General features: G+C 38.3%; 1 protein-coding gene across 1 annotated transcript in view; it reads left to right on the top strand.

Annotated features, from left to right (window-relative positions):
* DMD (dystrophin) overlaps positions 1–13,022 on the top strand; it is a 2,416,993-nt gene that overhangs the window by 823,890 nt on the left and 1,580,081 nt on the right. The window lies entirely within an intron of this gene.

The raw sequence follows: 13,022 nt of genomic DNA, 5'->3' as shown, positions 1-13,022 counted from the left end.
AGTTATTCACTGACAGCAAGCTGATTAGGCTTCGCCTCCCGGCGGAGGCTAATCGGCTTCCGTAATGGCAGAGCAGGAGACCATTGTGTCTCCTGTTGCCATAGCAGCAGTCGCCAGTCCCGATTGCCTGTCAGGGCTGGCGATCTGCTAGTAACCGCTACGATGCAGCAATCGCTTTCGATTGCTGCATCGAAAGGGTTAATGGCAGGGATCGGAGCTAGCTCCGGTTTCTGCCGTTACAGGTGGATGTCAGCTGTAACATACAGCTGACTTCCACCGCTGATGACGCCGGATCAGCTCCTGAACCGGCGCCATCTTGCCGGCAGCTACAGAAGCCGATCAGGCTCCGCCGCCGGGCGGATCTTGACTGGTTTCCATGCTAGGCAGACCGGGAGGCCAGTATTAGGCCTCCGGTTGCCATTGCAGCCACCGGAACCCTGGGAATTTCATTGCTGGGGTTCCGATGAGCTGCAAACACCTTAAATGCAGCGATCGCGTTTGAGCGCTGCACTTAAGGGGTTAATGGCGGGGATCAAAGCTAATTTCGGTCCCCGCCATTACAGCCGGATGTCAGCTGTCAGATACAGCTGAGATCCGGTGATGATGGCACCGGCTCAGCTTCTGAGCCGGTCCCAAACATTCGGCGTATGGGTACGGCAAAATGTGGGAAGTGAATGCTTTCCATGGCGTACCCATATGGCAAATGTCGGGAAGGGGTTAAATAGATACCATAATAATCTATGGGTAACAGATGCCTGTGACGGATGCCTAACTCCATAGGCTCCAATGGTATCCGGTTAACGTATACGTCATGAAAATGGTCATGAGAGTTTAAAGGGGTATTCCGGTTACAAAAAGTTACCACCTATCCGTAGGGTAAGGGGTTACTTGCTGATCATTGGGTGTCCAACAGCTCAGACCACCACTGTTTACGAGAACGGGGACCCTGAAGTTTCCAGAACCCCTCATTTGAACTGAGCGGCAGGTCGCGGCAGTTTATGCTGCATCTCAAATTCTGCTTTTCAATGAGCCTTCTTCAAATCATTGTTGTACTTTCTTACTTTCTTTATTTCTTGATTCATAAATTTTATATTTGGAATAGTTTTTTGTGTTTTAAATTTACGTTGTTGCCCGTGCAGCAGAAATAATATGTTACCTTTATTTCATGGGTTAGTACTATTACAGCGATACCAAATGTGTACAGTTTTTTTATGTTTTTTTTTTATGTTTTGCTACTTTTGCACTATAACAGAATATTTAATGGAGAATTTTTTTTTTATGTCGCTGCATTCCAAGAGCTATAACTTGTGTATTTTTCCATCGATAAAGCGTAGGTGGGCTTGTTTTTTACAGGATGAGCCATATTTTTTATAGAACCATTATGGGGTACATATAAATTATTTATTAACTTTTATAAATTTATTTTAGAGGGTAATGGAACAAAAAGCAATTTTGAAGTTGTTTATTGCTTTTTTAAGCGTGTTGTTTAAATAACATGTTAACTTTATTATACGGGTCATTACAATCACGGTAATACCATGTGTTTTTATGATTTTTTTTAACTTTTACAAAATATAACCACATTTAATGGAAACATTTTTTATTTTTTTTTACTGTGAACACTTTTTTTCTGATAAACTTTATTAAACTCAGCATACCAAAGCATTATTGCCTGTCTGCGTAAAACTGACAAGCAATCCATTAGGCACGGCCTAATAGGTTTATAGCTGTGACAGGTTTGGGGGCCTTTGTTAGGCCTCCAGTTGCTATGGTAATCCATCAGCACTCCGCGACCGTGGGGCACCAATGGACTGATAGAAGGAGCCCCCTCCCTCTGTAGCCACTTAGATATCATTGTTACCATTAACCGAGGCATCTAAGGAATTATCAGGGCGGGAATGGAGTTATCTCTATAATGTTTATTGCAGCAAGCAACCTCTGTGGAAGGTGAAGGCACAGCTCCTATGCCCGTGCTATGATTTTGGGGGTACCATTACTCCTATTGTGGTCAAAAGCCCATTTGCGTGGACGAGTTAATAATGTATGTATATATTCATAACCTTAGAAGTGCTTTTATGTAATTTATTTGAGTTGGGAATGTTGGGAAACCGCCTATTAGAGAATAGCTGTTTAGACAATGTCTTAGATATTTTAACTGTATAATTTAATTTACAGGATATTCCTGGCTTTGACATACTTTATAGAAATATTTAAGAAGTAGAAATACGCTAAAGAAATAAAGCAGTTTAATCCTTACTATGGATCCATGAGTAAATCTCATCAGAGCAAAGAGTTAAAGATTTGACTATGATGGGATCAACTCCAATATTTAGAAGCAACACTATCTGAAAATTTGACCTTGTGAATACGTTCTATGACAAAAAGCAAGAATGATGGCACTCTTGGCCATCAGTAGTTATGAAGCTCTGTATTCTGATTGGTTGTTTTATATTTCAAAGTGGACAGATATTTTGTTTAAACTAAACATCTTAATTTTTTTCCGCAAAAGCAAAATAAATGTTTTAAGCAGCTACATATAATATTGTGTGATAGACCATGTGGACAGGTTATGGATGGGGTCTATATTTCCCCAAGATTTCTGTTGTCTACTATCTGAAAACAACCAGGGAATAAATTCAGCAGAGAATGTGCCGAACAAATAACACAAAACTCTATGCCTGTCCGGCACTAACTATACAGTCAGGTATCCTAACTAACACAGTGCAGGCCTAATGCCTGGCACCATAAACCATCCAGACCATACAACCTGTTATGAATGCAGTTGGTTTGCTCTCACAAGCTCCTCTCCCCAGGCTGAGAGAGAGTGTGACTGAACTGCAGCCTTTTTAAAGGGCTATCACACCTGACCCCTGATTAATAGCTAGACAGTCCAAGACCAGGACTGTGTGGATGGAGTGGGGACCCACCCATCTCTCCCCACTCCAACAACCAGGCCCTTTTCCAGGTTTTAGACAAAACCTATTGCAGAGGGAGAACCACATTCTCTGCTGAATTTATTCCCTGGTTGTTTTCAGATAGTAGAAGACAGAAATATTGGGGAAATATAGACCCCATCCACAACCTGTCCACATGGTCTGTCACAATTGACATAAGCTGTATGCTCATAAAAGTCTGACTTGGTTAAATAAGTAAAAGAAGTTGGGTTTGTACATTTCTTGTTACTCTCTATACTAAGTCAACCAAAGACCCACATCACTGGGATTTTATTTTAGGGCAAAGATATGACTGAAAACCCATGCAACCTCATGCATTGACACTTGCAGGGCTTTGATATAAAAGGGACGCTAAATTCACCGTTTTCTTTGCTGAAGGTTTCCATTCCCTTTTACTGTAAACTTAAAATGGAGTTTTTTGCCATTTATACTATATAAAATTATAGTCTTAATATAAGGCACCAGTTTTTCTAACAACACACCTGTCATTGTTCTTAACTTTCATTTGTGAGCTGCGGACAAATGATACCTGTCACCGTTGGCTATGATTATGAACGGGCAGGAAATCATGTGTTACTGTGAAATAAAAATCAACATTTATGCTCTAAATCAGAAATGAATCAGGATGTTGCCTCCTGGCATTGTTTCGTTTTGTAAGGATTCTTTGTATGCCCTTTTCAGTTGAATGTGAGTGTTCTAAAATCAGTAAAATATTTCAAATAATCGCTTGGCACAGTTAACGGGATGATTCTCCTTTGCAAAAAGTTTTTGAGTGGAAGTCTTTTCATTCAACCATAAAGTACAAAATCAAGACTTAATGATTTGATTATTCATATTTTTCCCTTTTTATTTTTCCCCCTTTATCCCCCCCCCCCACTCCACCATATCCTTTATCTACATTGGGACAGAGGAGAAAAAAAAATATGAAAGATTCTTAACTCCTCTCATTTACATTCCTTTAAGCTCCATGACTTTTTTCAATTGTTTGCCTTATTTTTTGTTCTAAACCATATTCTTTCATATTCCACCACCCTGTTAAAAATATTTTCCAATCCCTTCCTCTAAAGCCTTATTCAGACGAGCGTGTCTGTTTTGCGTCCGCAAAAAATGGACCGTATTTCATGCATTTCAGTTCCGTGTGGCATCATTGTGGTTTCCATGTGGCATCAGTATGCTTTCCATGTGGCATCAGTTTTTCACGTCTGTGTTTCTCCTCTGCAAGCACTACCATTTTTTGGGTTTTTTTCTCAACTTTTCTTTAGCAACTGATGTGTGAAACATGGACAGCACATGAATGTCATCCATGTGCTGCTCATGTTTTTCACGCACCCATAGAATTCAATGGGTGACGTGGTCCACAAAAATAGCACAAAATAGGACATGCAGTGAGTTTCACACAACGGATACACGCTCCTTGAAAAAAAAGACGTATGAATTAATCAGTTATCAGTTATAAGCCTGATGAAGACCTAGGTCCTAGGTTGAAACGCGTAGCAATTCTTTTTACTAGTGTTTGTTTTATTTTGGTATGTTTTAAAGTTCATTTGGCATAAATAAGAAAAAATAAACTTACTCTCCATTATCGTAAATTGAGCATATATCACCAACGGGAGCGCCCTACACAGGAGCTTTTTTTCTTTCCTCACTCCATTATTTTCATGATACTGTAAATGGCAAGGCAATCTTAAACCTATTTTTGATCATACTAAACACTTCTCTTCAGATTTCCAGATTTTTGAACATTCCCAGATCTGGTGAATAAAATCTGTCTGGGGATTACATAACGAGTTGTAGTTATCTCTCATATCAATTTTCTGTAAAAATAACGGTGACTAATATAATCATGGAATGTTACATTTAATTACTCTGTAAATATGGTTTAGGGAGACTGTGGAAATGTTTTCAAAATATATACCCATATTTCCTATCTTCTTTTACCATTTTATCCATCTTTTGAATTAAAAACAATTTCTCATCACCTTCATCATATGCCTATAGATACATGATAATGCTTTTTCAAACTTACGAATGTAAAAAAAATCAATTGCTTTATGTAAACCCACTATTATAATTCCTTTATCCAGCATTCTAGTAAACACTTGATAAATTTGATGAGATATAAACTTGTGTTTTTCATTAATATCATAATTCTACTTAAGCCTATAAAATTGGATAATCTACCCCTCCAAGAATATTTGTGAAACTAAAGGAATTCCCCTCTTAACCCAGAAGCAAGTGTCCTGTATTTTTAAAATCTCTTTTAAATTATTATTTTGCCATAACTGTGTAAATACTAGAATCCGTTTAACATCTAAAATATTTTTTTGAACTGCCTAGGATTCATTTAATATCTTACTAAATTACAATTTTTTTTTAAATATTCTGTGTTAATCGTTCTGATTTTAATGTCTCAATACGCTTGATTCCTACCTTCACATTAAAATCTTTAATTGTAAAGCTAGAAAATACACTTGGAAATATGGTAATGAAAGCCCTTCTTTCCTTTCTAAAAAAAAATACACAGGAAAACAGTTTCAGTTTTATTCATTTCTTGGGTCTAAATGTGTAGAAAAATGTTCACAATTTTGGCCCAAATTGGCAGATTTTTTATGTTTGTACCTCATTAGACAATTTTTAAAGTGTCACGAAATGGGGGAAGGGTATAACAGGAAAGTGGCTTGACTTAAATGTGCCAAAGTGCACAAAAAACTAGCGCAAAATAAACCAAATCAAAGGTGGTATAAGGAAGAGAAATTGTCTAACAGGTCATACAAGATGCACCAAGATGCACCATTCTTATGAATCCATACTGAACTAGCACTAAGGCCACTTTCACACAGCAGTATTTTGGACAAAACCTGGAGTGAAACCTACAGAGAAAAGTATAATGGAAATTGTTTTTACCTCTTTCGGTATTTTGAACTCACTCCTGGTTTTGGCTCTTGAATATTGATGTAAAATACTAACCAAAAGTATGTGTGTGTGAAAATGACCTAAAGCAGTACAATAACATTAATATTTGGCTTAGACCTCATGCACACGATCATAGTGTTTACTACTGTCTGAAAATACGGATTCGAAGTCATCCTTAAATCATTTGCAAGTAATCCGCATATCTGGCACACTGTCCGCAGATACGGTCCGTAGTGCATCTGTATTTACGTATCCGCTAAAAAAAACAGAAGGCTACAAATGATGTCATCAACATGTGCCAACCCCTTGAAAAGGTCACATGATTGCTCAGGCACCATTTTATTGGGGAATCCCCAGCCGTCGCCTAGCAATGCTTACGCAATTACGGGCAGCTACAGAAAAAACAGTGTAGCATGCTGCGCTATTTTTACTGTCATTTTTATGGAATCTGTTATGGGGCTCCTAACCAAGCCTCCAACGCAGATGTATGAACACAGCCTTAACAAAAATAAATTTGAACCCCTCTGTTCTTTTTCAAGTCTTTGTAAATAAATCTCAGTGGGATCATCTGTGTACTTTCTCTCATGATGAATAATACATTTTTTAACCTCTATTTCCCGTTTAACAAATGATTTACGCAAATAGCACATTCTCTCCATTGAATACCCCTTAGAAAAGCATTTAGTGTACCACAGACAATTTGAATACTAATTGTGTTCAAATTTACATTCCAGAAAAAAGATATTTCTTTCGTAATTTTTTCATGTTTATTCATTATGGAAAGCCTTTGTGGATTTAGTCTTCTGACTAATATTGCCATGTTATGGTATTCCTATGTGGTATCACTATTACTATCGAAGAGTAATAAGGTCTTGTATCATTTTGGCAATATAATTTATAAAATATTCGTTACACAACACAGATCTATTCTAGACATTGTAATATAGGTAATGCTAAAACATGAGAATGCCTTTTAGTTTAAATACTTTACTCCTCTAACATCTACAAGACCTGTCTCCTGACAATTTAAAGAGCAATAACGTTTTTATATCATTCCTCATATTGTCAGCTTCTGGTCTAATTCTATCCAATTGGCTGTCCATTATACAGTTAAAATCAACGGATACCAACACATATCGTACAGTTATCCATGTCTTCAATAAATTTAGTCAAATGATTCAAGATAGAGGATGAGTACAGAGGGGGTGTGTAGACAAATGCCAAAATACAGATAATTCCCTCCAAAACACCATACAGGAACAAATACTTTCCATCCTTATCTAAAGCCTAGCTAATTAACTCAAAATCTGCCCTATTATGTATTAATACGCTCACACCATGAGAATATGATGGATTACATGCTTTGAATTTCTAACTGGCTATTTTTTGTCTTATTAGATGAGTTTATTCTTCAAATAGATGTTTGAAGTATACAAACAATTTCAGGAAGGAATTTTATTTTGCATATTTCGTTCTGCTTTTACCCAGACCTCGCATATTCCAGGTTATTATAAATGACCAGATCCAACAGAGCTTCACCTCTAGTCGGGTCTTCCACAAACTGGCCCATAAAATTTTCCTGCAACAGGTTGAGGAAATTTCTCCCTTTAGCAGTTGAAGCCGAACCATGACACCAATTAATATCCCGGTAATTAAAATCTCCCATTATCACTACTGTACCCGCCTGTGCAGCCCGCTCCATCTGTTTATATAGCTGAAGTTCCATCTCCTCAGTTATATTGGGGGGTCTATAGATTACACCAAAAGTATTGTTTTCAGTGTTTACCTCCCTTTGTAATTCCACCCACAAGGTTTCAATCTCCTCAGAATCCTTACCCACTATTGTTTTTTTCACACTCGCCTTCATATCACTTCTCACATGCAGACATATACCACCACCTTTCCTATTCGCCCTGTCTTTCCGAAACAGTGTAAAACCCTGTAGATTTACAGCCTAGTCATGTGAAGAGTCCAGCCATGTCTCAGCAACACCAACTATATCTATATTTTCTTCCAGTACCAAGGCCTCCAGCTCCCCCATTTTGCTTGCTAGACTTCTGGCATGTGTGAACATACACTTTAACTTTCCTTTAAGTGTTTCACTTTCATTATCAGAAATGTGATTATTTGACATTATTTGGGCATTTTTATTGTCATTGCTGTTTGGTAACCAAAGGATCTATTTATCTTGTTGCCTAGTCCTCTCCCCACAGTCTGTTTCTCCCCCCACCATTATAGTCTGACCCCTCTCTAACATAACTACCCCTTTATTTTCTACATTGACCTCCCTCCTCAGCCCTAGTTTAAATACTCCGCCACCCCAGCTAGAATTCTCTCCTCCAGCACAGCGGACCCCCTTCCGCAAGATTTTTACCAAGATCGTCCTGGTGGGAGTTTATTTCTTTGTGCTCTTTTCGCTCCAATTTTTATGTGAAAGAAATGTGATCATTATCCTCTGGACCCTCAGGGAAGCCCAGCATACGAATATTACAATACTAAGCCCTGTACTCCTTATCAACCATTTTATTCCTCAGGTTTTTTTTTGTTTTTTTTATTAAATCAATGTCTTATGTGTTTTTAGGCAACTTTTAAGTTCACTTTCATTACAAAATTGTTTTACTTTTTACAATACAGCTTTTTTCTATCGTGTATACATAGAAGCTGTATTGTTCTCTATGGAGGGTTGGATGAGAGCGGGCACTGTGTATCTTGCAGTTATAATATTGATCACATTTAAGTTCATAACAGGAGCGACTTCAATGTATGGCTATAATGGCACACAAATTTACTGGCCCAATAAGTGAGGAGGGCCATAGTCAGGTAGAGAGGAGGAATCTCCGACAGTCCCACAATGTCACGTCCTCTAGGGCAGCACACTTCTCTGAGTTTACACACACTTGGGGACAGTGGCAGACCGATATAGCTTGAAGCAGAAGCTAGCAAAGAGAAATCCGGTGTACAGCATTCTGTAACTCTCACAACAGCAGGAAAGGGCAAGATATCTAGGAGCATGGTAAGGAAGGGGGAGAGGAGCATGGCATGTTACGCCATGCCACTAAAGTGCATACCTTTGCAAACACTTTTAATTGATGCATTTAAACTGAGAAGGGAAGAGACTTTGCAAATAGTCTTAATGGACTATCTCATATTGATTTGTGTCTACAGCTCCTATGTAGACCTACTGTATCTGTTGCTATTATAGCAGACATCAAACAAACCTTGTGTAGTATGATCCTGCAGTCCTTTTGCCCCTTACTTCTTGCCAACCAAATGTCTGTTAATAAGAAATAGGAGAGAGATAGAAGGGAATATTCAGCAGAATCTTGCTACTAGAGTATATTTGTAGTCTGTTACCATGGAAACACAGGTCTGTAGACACAAAACTGTGGAGATATTTAATTTAGACTATTTATTGACTAAATGCACAATTTTTTTTATTTTGGACGCATTGGAACAATAAAAAGTGGCCGTGAAGATAGACCTAACCTTTAGAGTAATTGTAAGAAGGGCCTAATCTACAGAAACATACATGGACAGTGATGCTAAGGGCCACCTCTAGGAGCGGAATCCCCGGCCAGAGCATCAGGGGCTACCTCTAGGAGCGGAATCCCCGGCCAGAGCATCAGGGGCTACCTCTAGGAGCGGAATCCCCGACCAGAGCATCAGGGGCTACCTGTAGGAGTGGAATCCCCGGCCAGAGCGTCAGTAATCTCTGGACGGGGATTCTGCTCCTGGAGGAGTTAATGGCAAAGCACAGAGTGGATAGTTTCCTGCTCTGCCATAATACTTAATTGTATCTGCATCCTGAGGACTGTTGGGACTGTTGGCAATGAATCAATCACTGTGTCCACCTGTAAACTTCTATGAGTGCTGCTAGTTTACAATGAGACCGGGTAGGTGAAAGTTTATTGATGAAGTTTGCTCTCTTTTTGACAATGGTATTAACTGGACCGATTGTTCAAGGGTAGACATTCATTGTAAACATAGTTGTTGATCACCACCCAGCAACACCACATATGAGGAATTTACTGTACATGTGGTTGAGCTTATGAATATTTTCCTGACCTGAAACCCAGTTATTACGCTTTTCAGATCATTTGACATACCAACATTAGCAAACTAATTTTATTGGTCATGAAAGTTTTAAAATTGAAGTTATGGATAACATGTCGTATGATTGATACAAATATAAAATGATTCCCTAAAGATCAGTGTTGTTTTTATTTATGTATTTTGAATCTGTGACCTATTATTGCAAAGGCTATCATTAGCAAATCTAACTCCATAAAGCCATAGTAGAAATGCTTTAGCAAATTCATCTTTACAGTGTCAATCATATTCAACCATGTTCTGGATTAGAAGAGGAAGCAGCTGTACTTTCACAGCCTAAGGCAGTGTTACAGCGGATGACAGCATAGTTATGCACAATGGTTTGAATTTAGAACATTGGTATGCAAACACAGGAAAATCAGAATCCGGTTGTGAGGCTAAAACAACTTAGGTCAAAGTAAATACTTTTACCAACTGATAATTCATTTCTCTTACTTTACTAAACTTTATTATACAGACGAACATTTACTGGGCCTCATGTATGAAAACTTGTGTAAGTGACAATGGGTCATCATTTGATCTGCACTAGAAATATTGATAGCTGGAATCTGAGATTTGTTGCTATGGGCAAAATTTCCACTATATGAACATTATTTCTAGAGATAATAAATTCTAATATGACACATCCTTTCCATCATCTATCCAGAAAAAAAAAGTATTTATTTATTAAGGAAGTGACTGGAACGGTGGTAAATCAGGTGGTAAATCATGTATATATTCCTCCAAGGTTCCTCACCTATACATGGTGGGGGACTCCAAGTATCACATAAAGTAGGGGAAAAAAACAACTTTACTAGGACTTGGAGCTTGGAGGTTTTGTAGTGTTCTGGGTGGGATGAAGCTTGTTTTCCAGCCTAGTACCTATTCCCAGTCCAGTACCTATTTTCCTCTGCATTGGCCTCATTTGTAAATTCAGCTGTATTGAGGCAAGCTTAAAACCTAGCTTAACTGGGTGAGGGCCCATGCACACGACCTTAGTTTTCATCCGTAATTACAGATCAAATTGGGCATCTATTCATTTCTATTGGTCACCGACACCTTTCAGTATATTTACGCATGTGTGTCCATGCCGTAAAAATGATCCGCAAAATATAGAACATGTCCTATTTTTGTCTGCAATTGCAGCACGGAGTCCCCATAGAGGTCTATGGGTGTTTCTGCAATTGAAGATGGCTACAGAGGTGAATCTGTACCTATCCGTAATTGCGGTAGCGTTGAAATGCAACGCCAGGGGATTCCCCAAGATTCCTCCCTGTTGTTTTTTTGCGGATCCGTAAATACGGATGCACTACAGACCATAATTACCGATACCGTCCCGTATTGGCGGATGACTTGCGGATGACTACAGATCCGTATTTGCAGACAGTAAAAACCTGGTCGTGTACATGAGGCCTAAGGTATCACTTGGTAGAGCAGTATTGCTGCTCACAAGCTGAAGGTACAGATTGCTGTTATATTGTATGTAAGACAGAGAGGGAAGTGATACTGTTTAGTAAGTACTTGGACAAGCAGGACTTTGTTTGTTTTGTGCAATACAAAAATAATTTGACCTATATCTGTACTACATGTAGTGTACTGCTATCTACCTGTACTACATGTACACTGCTGTGCTCTACCTGTACTACATGTACTGTATTGTTCTCTACCTGTACTACATGTACTATACTGACCTCTACCTGTACTACATGTACTGTACTGCTCTCTACCTGTACTTCATGTACTGTACTGCTCTCTACCTATACTACATGTACTGTCTGTTCTCAACCTATGCTACATGTACTATACTGCTATCTAGCTGTACTACATGTACTGTACTGCTATCTACCTGTACTACATGTACTGTACGGCTTTCAACCTGTACTACATGTAATGTGCTGTTCCCTACTTATACTACATGGACTGGAATGCATTTTACCAGCCCTACATAAACTGTACTGTTCTCTACCTGTACCTGCAGCTACCTGCAGCTTATTTATATATGTGACCTCTGTGGAGCGGTAGCGCTCAAACACTTCACATAGACATTGTTTTCATATAGATTACTAATTGCTAAATGGCTTGCTGCAACATCTTGCTATAGCTAAATTGAACAGTCTTCACATGGGTGATTAAAAAAAAGGTTTCCAGATTGTCGGCTAACCGGACAGGTTTCGCCGATAGAACAGCATAAGTCTCTGAACATAAGTCTTTGTGGAGGGTTTGAGCTCTAATGCTCCACAGAGGTCATACAGTATACACAAATAAGCGGCAAATAGCAGTTATATTGAAATATACACAAAATGCCTAAAACAATTATACCCTGGCCCTATTAACCAAAATTGTTGTTGAAACAGTTATTTTGAGGTAGAGATTTATGTTTTAAATATATTTAACCCCTTAATGACCAGCCTATTTTAAACCTTAATGACCAAGCCATTTTTTACGTTTTTTCCATCGTCGCATTCCAAGAGCTATAACCTTTTTATTTTTGCGTCGACATAGCTGTATAAGGTCTTGTTTTTTGCGGGACAAGTTGTATTTTTTAATAGCACCATTTTGGGGGACATATTATTTATTGATTAACTTTTATTAACTTTTTTTGGGGGGGAATAGAAAAAAGCCTGAAATTTTGCCACTCTTTTTCGCATCTTAAATTGACGCCGTTTACCGTGTGATATAAATAACACAATAACTTTATTCAGCGGGTTGTAACGATTGCAACGATACCAAATTTGTATAGTTTTTGTATGTTTTACTACTTTTACACAGTAAAAACGCTTTTTTTTCAAAATTATTTGTTTTTGTGTCTCCATATTTGAAGACCCGTAACGGTTTTATTTTTTCGCCGATGCGGTTGTATGAGGGCTTTATTTTTTGCGGGAAGACTTGTAGTTTTTATTGGTACCATTTTGGAGTAGATGCGACTTTTTGATCACTTTTTATCAAATTTTTTTTAAGTCAGGATTCACAGAAAACAGCAATTTTTCCATAGTTTTTTATTCAAATTTTTACGGCGTTCACCGTGCGGGTTAAATAATGTAATAGATTTATAGTTGGGGTCGTTAC

This window comes from Rhinoderma darwinii, chromosome 2, assembly GCF_050947455.1.
Source record: "Rhinoderma darwinii isolate aRhiDar2 chromosome 2, aRhiDar2.hap1, whole genome shotgun sequence".
NCBI lineage: Eukaryota > Metazoa > Chordata > Amphibia > Anura > Rhinodermatidae > Rhinoderma > Rhinoderma darwinii.
The sequence above is the reverse complement of the archived record's forward strand: the minus strand, read 5'-3'. Positions and strand labels throughout refer to the sequence as shown.